The sequence below is a fragment of the Haemaphysalis longicornis genome, unplaced genomic scaffold, assembly GCF_048455015.1.
Source record: "Haemaphysalis longicornis isolate Haplotype H1 unplaced genomic scaffold, Haemaphysalis longicornis Haplotype H1 scaffold_3, whole genome shotgun sequence".
Classification (NCBI taxonomy): domain Eukaryota; kingdom Metazoa; phylum Arthropoda; class Arachnida; order Ixodida; family Ixodidae; genus Haemaphysalis; species Haemaphysalis longicornis.
Window position 1 is genome coordinate 209,868,252 of NW_027526335.1, and position 12,736 is coordinate 209,880,987.

Consider the following 12,736-nt stretch of genomic DNA (forward strand, 5'->3'; position numbering starts at 1 on the left):
CATTGCGTCCATCTCAGCTACACTCCCATCTTGACAATACCCTAGCGATCTGATGCGACATACGTGTCTCTCAAAACTGGAGTCCAGAGTGCGTTTACATCAGTCCTTTGGCGCATTGCTCGGGCGCGTACTGGGAATGGCTCCCTTCAACAGGACCCGAATAGCTAACGCTTTTCGGCTGCGAGGATTCTACATATAATGTACAGTTCGAAGAGAATGTGCAGCTTAACTACGAAGAATATAAGACGGCACAGTTTAGGGGCCTCATGGATGACCACAAGATGGCTGAAGAGCGCTTTGAAAACCTCAATGTCTTTCCTACACACAGAAGAAACGCTTCCTCGCTGATGCCTAGGGCCACAAAAAAGTCGCGGACCTACTGAGACAGTTTTGTGACTCCTCTGCTCTTTAACTTGTCTATGAAAAACCTGTCCAATTGAGTGAGGAGGTTTCGCAGTGCATGGGGAAAGGCGTAACCTCTAAGCACCATGTTTTTGTAATAATCAACGCATTGAAGCACCCGCCGCAGTGTCTCAGTGGCTAAGGCGTTGTGCTGCTGAGCCTGAGTTCTCGGTTCGACTTCCGATCGCGGTGGCCGATTCTCCGATGGAGGCGAAGAGCAAAAACTGCCGTGTGTACGAGATTTAGGCGCACATAAATATCCCTAGCTGGCCACAATTACTCCGGAGCACTCCACACGGCGCGCCTCATCGCCTGCGTAGCGTCGGGCGATGCATCGCGTTAAGCCCTACAATCAATCAATTAACCAACCCCATTAAATCTCTTCTGAACCAATGTAAAACCAAAGTAAAAAAAACCCAAAACATAAATGTCACGTTTGTTTAAAAATCTAGCAGTAGCCAACGTAGAAATCTTATTTCCAACAGGCGATAGCATACAATCATGGCGGACATTGCAGCATATACTGAAAAAGCCTTCAAGCCCGTCGGCTGGCTCGGTCTCAAAACATCCACCACATCGTGATAATGTTTTTCGCAAAAAGGATCATCTATCTGCAACAAAAACGCAGGCGACACTGCATGAATCCTTCCACACATATCTGCCACATTCGAACACTTTTCATCCGTTCATCGCGATGCAAAGTGTAGAAAAGGTCGGTGGCATCAACACTGATTATCAGCCTGGAGAATGCGCACCACCGCTGCCGAATTAATAGTACGGAAGGGATCTTGCACCTTCAAAGAGTTCAAAGGCTTTTGTAGGAACCCCAAGGCGGCATGCCGCCGAGTATTTCATTCAGTAACAATAGCGCGGAACGGCACACTATTCTTGTGGGTTTTTGGATGTAGAAAAGATGTCTAGACCAGACTTTTCGGGCTTGTTAAAATCGGCTGCCATGTTTTCAAAGTTAAAATAAATAAACAGAGAAACAGCTTACTGCCTAAACTTCTAGACCTTATCAGAATATTGCGAAAAGTTTTTTTAGGATTGCTAGGTGGGCCTTCTCTTTGAACTGACCCTCCGGAACTATTACAAACATACCATTCTTATCTGCTTCCATTAACCTAAGCCGCCAGCTGACCCAAAATTGCCAACTTAGGGTATTTCAAAACATCAATATTCCAAAATACAAATTAAAGATAATTCTGCCCTAACAGTCACGCCCCATGCACCAGAAGTACATTTGTTTCAACAACATTAGGAAGCCACGTATCAGTGGAATTTTTAGAAAATAGGGTAAATCATGTCACAGTTAATACGATTGGTGTAACCATATGACAGCATAATGAAGAAAATTTTTCTGTGCGCAGCCGATCGAAAGTTAATAAGTATTTCTCTACAATAAGTGATTCGAGCTTTGAAGGAACACATAAATAAGAACGTTTTCTGTAAAGTGCAAGACACGTTTTATATTTCCATTAGAATGCCTACACAAAACTATTAAAGTGCGAACGCAGCTTGCCGCTAGTAATTTATATTCTCTCGTAAATTAGGAGAATAATGACAGAAGTTAACACACCGCACAAGGTTTCACATCAACAGAAACTGTACCTATTGCTTCCTTTCTAAATAAACCGAACTGTTCGTAACCCTGAAAGTAATAAACATCGCTCGTACATGAACACCAGGTCTCAATGTAGCCCAAAAAATAATTTCAGGAAGAGGTTACAAAATATTCATTCCAGATTTTCAGTCTTGTTCCTTATTCAAGAAGCATTCAAATGAACTAACGACAGCGGTTGCTGAACCCAGTCATTGGCCGACACTTCTTCCTGAATACATCTTTTAAGCGAAATAGACGCCGAGGAAGAAAAATGCAGGAAGGACGACCGTTCATACATTCATTTTTGACACCCTACACGTAATTTATTACATTTTTTGAAATATCCACTGACGACAATCTCGCTTTAGAACCCCAGAGCTGCACTAGAATCTTTCCATCTTTTTCCCAAGCCAACAGGTGCTTTATTTGACCGTACTTTGTAACCCAGAATCATAGGACCCTCTGTCGTAAGGTGTCAGGTGCTCGAAACACCGCCCAGGCGATTCCCCCTCTCTTTGTTTCATCGCTTTCGACTTCTATTGGTCCTTCGTGCTTTTCGACATGTAGCACATAATCACTGGAGGTACCTTATCAGCACGTACCCGCATCCGATCAAGGCCCTCAATCTCGCTTTCAGTTATCTCGCCAAGCTGCAAAGACGCTTCAACGTGTCACAAGAGAGAGCACGCTCCAATTCGCTTTCGTGGAAATCATATAATATTCCAAGTTAAGCCTCCTTCCAAAGTGCTCGAAGAGTCATTCTGGTCATCCTTCAGGAATTGGAATCTGTAAGTAGAGTTAGCCTCCTGTACGTTTTCAAGACCCTTTTAGGTTGACTATCGCCTTGTCGTGCTCGTGTCACCTCGCAATAAACTTGTCGTACTTGTTGGAAAGCATTTGTGCTGACTTCTTCATGGCGTCAACAGCTCTCTTCATGCTAAGGAGGGCATCCACTCTCAAAGTGAGTGGAAGTACAGTGCAAGTATGCCGCTGATGCTTGACAGCTCCTCAACATTCCTACGCCTCTTCCTTTATGAGCTCACACAGACCGCGCACGTCCATGGGGCATTCTTATCGCAATGAAAATCTCTGAACACCTTCAGTCACTCACGAAATTCATACATGACGCAGCTGTAAGGATTCGCTGCATACCATTGACAGCGCGTGGTTTGCTCTATTATAAGCATGCTTGCTTTAGATGGCCCATCTTTCATTCTATTACCATGCATGAAGCAACTTCGTGCGAACGTAATGGAGGCAGCACAGGCGGCAGCTGCCCCCTTTGCGGGTATTTGCTTTTAGGTGCGGAGTACCGTAGTACCTCGCAATGTCCGTCCGCGTCCGTCCGCATAGCATCTACAATCGTAAAACATCGCACGGGCACCGGCAGGCTTCGATCCTGTGTCTGCTAGGCCAGACCGAGTTAGTGTCAGTCGTCTTACCCGTTGGGCTACGACCGTGAGTTAGTACCCGCGAGCCTAACGTCTTACTCCCTCCGCTGTAACGGTGCGGAGTACCTTAGGACCTCCCAATCTCCGTCCGCGTCAATACGTGCGCCCACCACCATCACGCGAGAATCAAGCGAAATTCGATTTCAGCCGAGAGTTGCAGTTTCATTTGAGAAGCAATCAAGGTGCAACTCAAGGATCAAAACGAATGACGCTCGGGGCGCAACTTAGCTGTCGTTTCGAGTCCCCGTACTCCGCATTCTCACCATCATTCACGGACTGGAGATGCTGACATTTTTTTAAAACACAGAACAAGCCAACATGCGAAAGTCGAAGAAAGATTTGTATCCTGCTGCCGATTCAAGCACCCTGTCTATCTTGTCCCATTCACGGAATATTGCGGACAGAGGGCTGTTTTCCGCCCGGCGAGATGCGCCACAGACGATGGAAGAACATGTTCCTGTGGTGTAGTGTTGATGGTGATCTTTAAGTCAACTAAATTGAGTTGCCCATACTGTCTGAATGACGCTAGGTGAGGAATAACTTCGTTGTGCCTGGCTTCGAGGCTTCGGTTGTTCAGCTGTCGAAGTCTGTAGAATCAACATGCGAAATTCAAAGAGACCGTATATAGCACGGAGCGAATCGGTGCTCCCTGTCTCTGCTGTCCTTGTCTTGGACTGAAGGTGGGCTGCATTTGTAGGAAAACAGCGTCAAAGCGAAGCTGTGTATAGGAAGGAAGACGTGGTTCCTTTCAGTGCGCGAACAAAAGCCGAACGCGCAGGGGACTAACGCTATTATAGACACGTAAACATGGTTTGCGCGCTGTTGATGATACGGGAAGGAATGTTAAGGCTGCCACTCACACACACGCCAAGCCAAGCTACACACACGCCAAGGAAGGAGCAGAAAAAATAATGTGATTGATAATTCAGGTAGTGGAAGCTTCCGCATAATTAAAAGAAATCTGTTACACAATACTTCGATTGTCCTCTGCATTGCAGTATAGGTGACGTTTTTCAAGCTTCGGTGTTGGGAGTTCGATATATCGGCATCGAGTTGTCATATCTCCAAGCACAGCTAGTAAATTTCCCGGAGTAGTAATGCTTGCCTTGCATCTTATCGCCAAGTGACACAAGTAAAAATAGAGAATGTAATAAAAATTAAAACGATGTAAACGCGGCCTATTTTGAGCGCGGTAATATGCATTGGCTATGTTTCGAAGAACTATTTTTACAGTAGGCGTAAACGATTGAGGTTTGCTGTTGGGGTGTTCTTCCAAACAAGGACACAATAATTTAGAGGAAAAACAAGACACGCATTGTAAATTTTCGCGTAATAAGCTGTGGTAAAAAATGACCACTTTCCTAAGATACCGAGAAACTTTGCAGCAGGTTAATAAAGTGATTGATATGCTGACGCCAAAACATCTTTTTATGAAAACAAACGCTGTAGCTTTCACGGAGTCAACGTCTTCTAAGATACTATTATAGACGAGAAATATTTCTTTCTAACACAAAGTGTAATTGCTTCGGGGAAAAGAACACTGCTTTTGCTTTCCTGACGTTTATTTCCAATGAATTTAGTGTGAACCAGGAGTTCAGTTTACAGAGCCAATAGTTTGTTTCGAGTCGAAGGAGCGTAGTGTTAGAACTTAGGAACAGTTTTGTCGTGTCATACGCGTAATAAAAAAATGTTAGTTTCGACATATTTATTTTTCATCGTTAGAAAATTAACAGAAGAGGGCTACTGATGATTCTTTGGAAAGTACCAGCATTCAGGGAAATGGAACAAGATGTAATGACGGCCTGTTATCGAAATCCTACATAATGGGTAAGAAGTCGCATGGGTATCCCCCTATTTCGTACAGCTCAAGTTTTTTAGCAGCGTCATGTGTTTTAGACGGTCAAAAGCCTTGGAAAAATAAACAGATATGCCAGCTCTATATTCATATTCTTCAACGGACAAAAATTATTTAATTTCAGGTTTATTAAAGCCCGTTTCGCTGATATGCCCATACGAAAGCTGTACTGAGTGCTAGTTATTAAACTAAAATTAGAACCGAAATGTCCTATTGTACATATTAGCAGGAGAGTTTGTTGCTGGGCTAGTTTGTGCATATTAAGTTTAGAACAAAGCAGCTGAACATGAAAACAACGGACTAAATGTTAACGAAAACTGGCAGGGATAATGGTGGACTAGCAACTGAACGTTTATTACAAGGGTCAAACATATATACAAGTTCTTATAGCTTATCACATATCAAGATATACATAACTTGCTGCATCCCTGTCAGTTTTTGTGAACAATTATTCCTTTGTTTTCATCTTCAGCTGGTTTCTTCTAAACAAATCAGCATTTTTTCTAGGACTGTTGATAACACTGGGAGTACAAAAACTGGCTATAGCTATAAGGATTATTTCATCACCTCCTTTGTGAATAGCAATTACCAAGTATAGCTGCATCCCTTTGGGGAAGTTGCAGTGTGTAAGTGCTAGGTTATAAATATGGGCCATTGGCGCTTCAGTTACCAAACGCAGAAACTTCAATTCTGTTTCCGATAAGGTCGAGAGACGGGCACTTATGCAGTAATCTTCCAGCCTGGAAGTGTCGGCCGCCTCTATTATCTCCAGGAGAACCTTATTGGGGTGTCTAGCGAGGATCTTGGTGCTCGCGAACTCTATGGTGCAACCGCAGTTGCGCCAATGAGTAGCGAGGTGTCCACTCATTGTGTTATGCACGTTATTCTGGTGCTCGCGCAGCCTGTCGTTGCAGAATTTGGCCTACTATTCATTATTGCAACGAGTAAGGTATCGAGTAGACAGAACCTTCGCTACAATCAATAAATTCGAGTGTTTTTTTCTACTTTTCAGAACAAGCAGGTTCTTTCTTCGTGCCTTCATTGACCGCTTGCACAAGGCCTGCATTTTTTTCGGAGCCGAAAACACCACGGTGACATTTCCCAGACGCGCAATCTTTTTAAGTGGTGGGACGGATTGTGAATGTAAGGGATGACTGCAACCTCTCCGCTGTCTTCTAACATTGCGTTTTTGCCAAGCCGTGCATTTGACAGATGCTTCTTTTATCGCCCCGCAACTGGCACTATCAAATTGGACGGATACCCTGCAGCCTGCTTTATTAATGCCTCTACCAAACCTGGCTGTCATTCCGTGGACACTATCTTAACCGAGCAACTCGACTGCCTTTCGGCAGCAGGGTATCCATCCCATTTGATAGTGTCAGTTGCTGAGCTAAGTAGAAAGTATCTGTCAAATGAACGGCCTGGGAAAAACACAATAAAATGATAGCAGAAAGGTTACAGTCGTCCTTTGCATTCACAATCTGTCCCACCCGCATAAATAATATTGGACTCCCGGAAAATGTCCCGGAAATGTGGAAAAAGAAGAGTGAAGGCTGATAGCGAAGCCCCTGCTGCAACCAGTGCTCTGTTAACTAAATGCGCTGGTACAACTCCGACTACGCATCACTACTGCGTGTATGCTTGACGACATCACAATGAACACGCACATTCTGTGTGGAACACTGGGAAATATTTTCTTAGGAATAAGACTGAAATTTAGTGTCAGTGAGGAAAGTTACAATCTGCATATTCTGTACATAGAGGTGCCCTAGAATTCGCAACTACGTTAATAAATTCCCACTTTTTACTGAAGTACATTTTTCTCGCATTCATGCTGGAAAAGGGGGCCTGACTGGCCGGCTGCCACCTTGAAACGGAAGAAAGGTATACTTAAGGAACAAAGAGGAGGGGTTGCACTGCAGTTGTGCGTCTAAAGAAAGTGGAGGCGTATCCGCAGTTCAAGGTAGGCATCTTGTGTTACCTTTTAAGGTTACATTCAGGATGTAGTCGAGTTTAATGATGCTTAATCAAACAACGCAAAATTTTAGCTCGAAACTGTATATGTTAAAATGAAAACAGTTTTCTGAATGGTGAGATTTCAATTCCTCAGGCCAGCCCAAGGAATTTAGCCGCTGCACGCTGATTCCACGAGAGACAACATGCGTACATGGGCATTTTGTTTGTTTTTTCTAGTATTTGCATGAGTTGTGCGAAAGCAGGGAATAGCCTAAAGGGGTCGCCCGTTTTTTCTCTAACATACGTAGTTCACGAGACAAAAAATGTAATATCTCGTGCGGGTGACGCACGGGTGGCGCGAGGTTTTTTAGCTGCTGCAGTTTCTTTTAAGCTTTCATACTTTGCGCACGGCAAACTGTGACAATTCTGTCGGAAATTGGTCTGAAACCAACAACTACACCATAATGGCAGGCAATTAAAAGAAACCTTTGCGTTCTGCTGTGAACAAATGTTTAGAAAAGATCGTGAAATAGGACCACATGTTGCGCTCCCAAAAGGGGCGCTCCTCGTCGTATCTTGACCACAGCCGTAGCTATGCTAGTGTATATTAGGGTAAATATAGAAAATTAAAAAAAAAAGAGAAATGTGGATTTCTATTTGCAAGGGTCATGGAATGATGCACGTTCGCTGTTGTCGCCGGAGAAGGAAACCATTCCCTTTTATAAGAACAGACCAATTCAGGCGCTCGCCTTGTCGTCGTAGCTAGCTTGCTGTCGTCGCGGCGTACTGCAGAGGTGTCAAAAGCCAAGCAGTTTATATAGTCATAAGCGGTCGAAACTCGTGAACTGCTGGCGTTTGTCCTACATCTCCCCGAAGAAAAATACAGCTGCATTTGAGTCGAGATATACGTAACTAACCGGCAGCGCCCCCGTTTATTTAGTTAACAACGCTCGTTCGGTTGGTTTTTACAATAGTAACCAAAAAAGCGGCCGCTAAAGAAAAAATGGCGCGTTCGAAATGAAGCAGTAAGGCTCTACGAGCAAGACGAAAGTGGCGCGTTCGAAATGCCGCTGAAAAGCTCCAGCCACGCAAGAAAAAAATGGAGCGTTCGAAATGACGCAGAAAAGCTCCAGCCGCGCAAGAAAAAAATACGTGCCCGAAATGATAAAAAACAGCTCCAGCATGTGAATTTAAAGCAAGCTGAAAAAGAACAAAACTCCCGCTGGCGCTGTTTCAGTCCGGGGGCGCGCGAGCACTGCGAAGGCGAGAAATTTGAATTGCATGGGGTGGTAGCAGTGAGCGGATGACGGCGGTAGAGCCTATTTTGTCGAATCACTGCTCTCTATTTCCTACAGCTTTCACAATGAGTGGAACGGCTTTAATTTTTTTATGAACACGCGAAGCCAGAATAGCAGCGGCAGTAGCCGAGCATATGGCACGATGATGTGTCTCGAACGCGTGAGTTAAGCCGCTTATAACTTCAGTGCAAACAACGTAATTCAACGTTTTTCGGCAGTTTTGTTGTCCTTGTGAAAGAGTGTTGTTTCCACATGCCAGAAAAAAATGAGATCGGGCTTTTTTTATTGATAAATTTACGCATTTTTTAGAGAGAGCACAGCCGACAATGCATTCGTGCTTTTTTTATTTTTTCTAGAGAAGCGATCTTTTGCGTGTACTTTTAGAAATATCTGGCCAACTTTACCTACTTTAAAATTCGTCACTATCGTAGGGATTTAAGCAATCACGGCCCTTACACCCCTCCAGACTGATTTCATACCCTCGAAAAAAACATTTCCACAGACACGAGCATCCTGCCCACGCAAGTATACACCCCCCCCCCCCCAACCGCCCCCCAACTCCGCCTTGGCGATTTCTAACCCCCGCCCCCCGAAAATCAAAATTACGAATAATCCCGTGAAGACAATTGGGGTCAGTGAGCGACAATATAGCCTGTAGTCCAATTTCATAATTTTCTTTAATTTTTTTATTCACAGCATCACTCAAAGTTTGCTTTGAGACGTCTGTAACTCTGACGTAGTTTTTGGTTTCATACAAATTTCCACCAGAAGTGTCACAGCTTGCCGTGCGCAAAGGGCCAAAGTACGAAAAAAACTGCAGCCGCAAGTGACGCGCGGTTGCCGCCGGAAACCGCGCGTCACCCACGCGTCACTTGCGCGTCACCTGCGCCATTTTTACCATTTTTTTTCTTTTTCAACTACGTACGCTTGAGGAAAATCGGCTGCACTTTTCACCTATTCCCTTGCTTGCACATAACTCACAAAAATACAAACTAAAACAAAAAATATCCGTGTACATGCATGTTCCATCTCTCGTGCAATACGCCTGTTGATCCTAGAGCTTACAATACTATAAATAATCAGATATTAATTAAAAAGCATATATTGCAGTGACCAATTCTATCCAAAACAGACACAGCAAAACAATGAATCAGACGTAAACAGTGCTGAATTTAGAATCACCACGCCACTCTTGCCTGTTATTGACTTTCAAAAGAAAATAACCCTGATTTTTTCTGTAATGAACAGAAACAATTTGTTATGAACAGCTGCTATAAAGTACCAAATACATCAATCACTTCACTGAAATATTTTGCGGCATACTTTACATGTTTATATTTGCAACAGGCATTGTTTCTACCGAAGATTATCTCAAATGATGCGGCCATCTCAGCAGCCTTAGATGTGGTGAATAGTGAATGTTTTAAATTCGCCGCCTAAAAACTGCATATAATTAGTGTATATTTTTCACGGGGTTTTCGCATGTTATTTTAGATGAACATGCCCGAAACGTACAGCAAGCGGAAACGTGAAGCTGCTTCAAAGGAGGTGCTGTCCCGACTGAAGGTGACCCTTCAGGAGCAGGCCTGTGATTTGTCAGATGTGCTTCTACGTCGGCATATCTGATCAGGACAGCCATTGCAACCATGGAATTGACACTGGTTGTGCACGCTATGGCAATCCTGTTACTCCAGATGTACCAAAAAATTGTACAGCTTGTACAGGAGGGTGTGACTTCTGTGAAAACTATAGGCATTTGTATTAAGTTCTACGTTCAAGACGTGCTGTTCGCAAACAGGCTGTGCGCCTCATCGCGATGTAGGGTTTTTTCCTACAAGAACAGATATCAAGAACCACATCAAAATGGCGCTCGGGAATGACAGGTGCAGCTCTGTAGACAAGAAAGACGTTGCCACATGCATATTGCATCCAGTAGAGCAGCTGTGACTAATGGCACCAACAACAATATTTGTTTTCCTTCTCCATCGACGAAACATATTGAGGCGAGCTTACCCAGAGGGAGATGAACAGCAAATTGACACCACCTGATGCAGAGGTACTGCACACTGTAGCAGAAGAGTGTGAGGAGACTCTGTTGCTCTGCATCCACACAGAGTTTATGCGAAAGTTTTTGCTGAAGTACGGTGGCGATGTTGTTTGCTTGGACGTACACTACAAACAAACCTACGGACTATTCTCTTCCATTATTTTTGATTGTGGTAAAACTCCGAGTAATTCTGCTGTTGTAGGGGCCTTCGTGGTTCAGTTTCAGACCGCTCAGTGCATTGAGGAAGCGCGTCAAATCTTTAAGGGTTGGAACCGACACTTTAACCCGAAGTGCAGAATGGTAGATCATAGTCATGCAGAGATTGCTGTCCTCAGTCCAGTTTCTCCTATCAGCTGCCCTGCATTGTGTGCAAATTCATTGTGAGGGGCATGGATCAGACGGCTGACAAAAAAAGAAAATGATTTGGAGGACATCCCCGCTGTGAAGAAACTCATGAGGGAGGTAGCATCGAGTGCAACAAAGGCAAACCGAAAATTCCGAGTAACAATTTGAAGCTACGTGTTGGTACGAGCGAGTTGGTAGTCAATTATAACTTTGTTGAGCGCAGCAAAGAGAACACAGGACGAGCGATAAAAGGACGAGCGCTACTGACAACTGAATTTTAGTGAAAACCACGGGACATATAAATAGAAAAGAATCACAACACGCTCAAATAACTATGAAGTTTATGAGATCACTGCACGCACAAGATCACCCCACGAACTCGTCAGGCACGCACGTGGGATAAATGTTTATCTAAGAAGGCCAGCTCGTTCGAACTCAAAGATATCGAAGTCGAACTGACGCAGTCACCTATCCACTGCTTTTCCGCAGCCCCAACGATCTCTCGCGTGCGCTGATCCGCGTCTCGAAAAATGACGGAGCACGCACCGTGCATATGCTCGCACTTGTCGCACTTTTGCAATGAATACCCAAATTGCTATCTTTGCCTTTCCGTACCTTGTTGCAATGTTCGCGTAGGCGCGTGTTAAGGCACCGTCCAGTCTTCCCAACGTATGCTTTTTTGCAAGGAAGCGCAACTTGTAGACCACCCCTTCCTGTGCAGGGCACGTACTGGTTTTGGTGATTGACGAGGCATCTGCTTCTTTCCTTCCTGACAGGGCACGTTTGGCTGCAGAGTCTGTACAGTTTATCAGGGGCCGACATGACAACTTTCACGCCAGCCCTTCCACCAATCCTTTTGAGGTTGTGCGATATGCGATGCATAGACGGGATGACGGCTACATTGTTGTCCTTTTGGGCCACCTCTTGCGGGTCTGACTGCGACTTCTTATCCTCCATCCGAATCGAATTGACCACAGCTACAATCACGCTCTCAGGATAGCCTGCTGATATAAGGCGACAGATTTGAGCCTCAAAAATGGAGTTCATGGGGTGCTTGCACGATTTCTTCAACGCATTATTAAGACACGTGCTTGCGATGCCCCTCTTCACGAGTTTAGTGTGCGCGGACATAAACGGCAATTACGGTTTCTGGCAACGGGGTTTGTACAACCAACACACATGTGAAGTAGAGAATTTCAGGCACACATCCAAAAACTTCAGGCTGTCCTGTTGTGGAACCTCGTGAGTGACTTCAAGAGCGACTTCAATATGGCACATATTGACTTAAATATGTGACTTCATAGTGACTTCATATGTGACTACATAGTGACTTCAATATGGCACATATATTATATTTTTATTATGGTGTATGTTCTGGCCAATTTAAATTCACGTTGTAAACATGCCATGTGCGGTGTATGAACGTGTTTTCTTGATAGCGCGCTGCTTGCGCATGCGCAAGCAGCGCGCGCCCTTCCACGCCCCACCGCGCTGCTATCACGCACCTGTTACGCCGAGACCGCGACGGAGCGAACGGGCTGACTACGACGCATGCGCGCGCCAGCTGCTGTTGAGAGAGAGGAGGGAAGGAGAGGCGCACCTGCTGCGGACGCGGAGCGGTTGACACCGTCCGACGCAGGAAGAGGCGAGGCTAAGAAATGCTCTGCATTTAAAAGATTGAGCAGCATGAGACCAGCATTGCCCCAACAAAGATGGAAGCACATCAAATACATACGATCCATTCAAGTAGATCAGTCGCGTAAGCAGCATCGTTCCTGG

General features: G+C 44.7%; 1 protein-coding gene across 1 annotated transcript in view; it reads left to right on the forward strand.

Annotated features, from left to right (window-relative positions):
* The window catches only part of LOC144175667 (uncharacterized), a 72,374-nt gene that overhangs the window by 56,905 nt on the left and 2,733 nt on the right, over positions 1-12,736 (forward strand). The window lies entirely within an intron of this gene.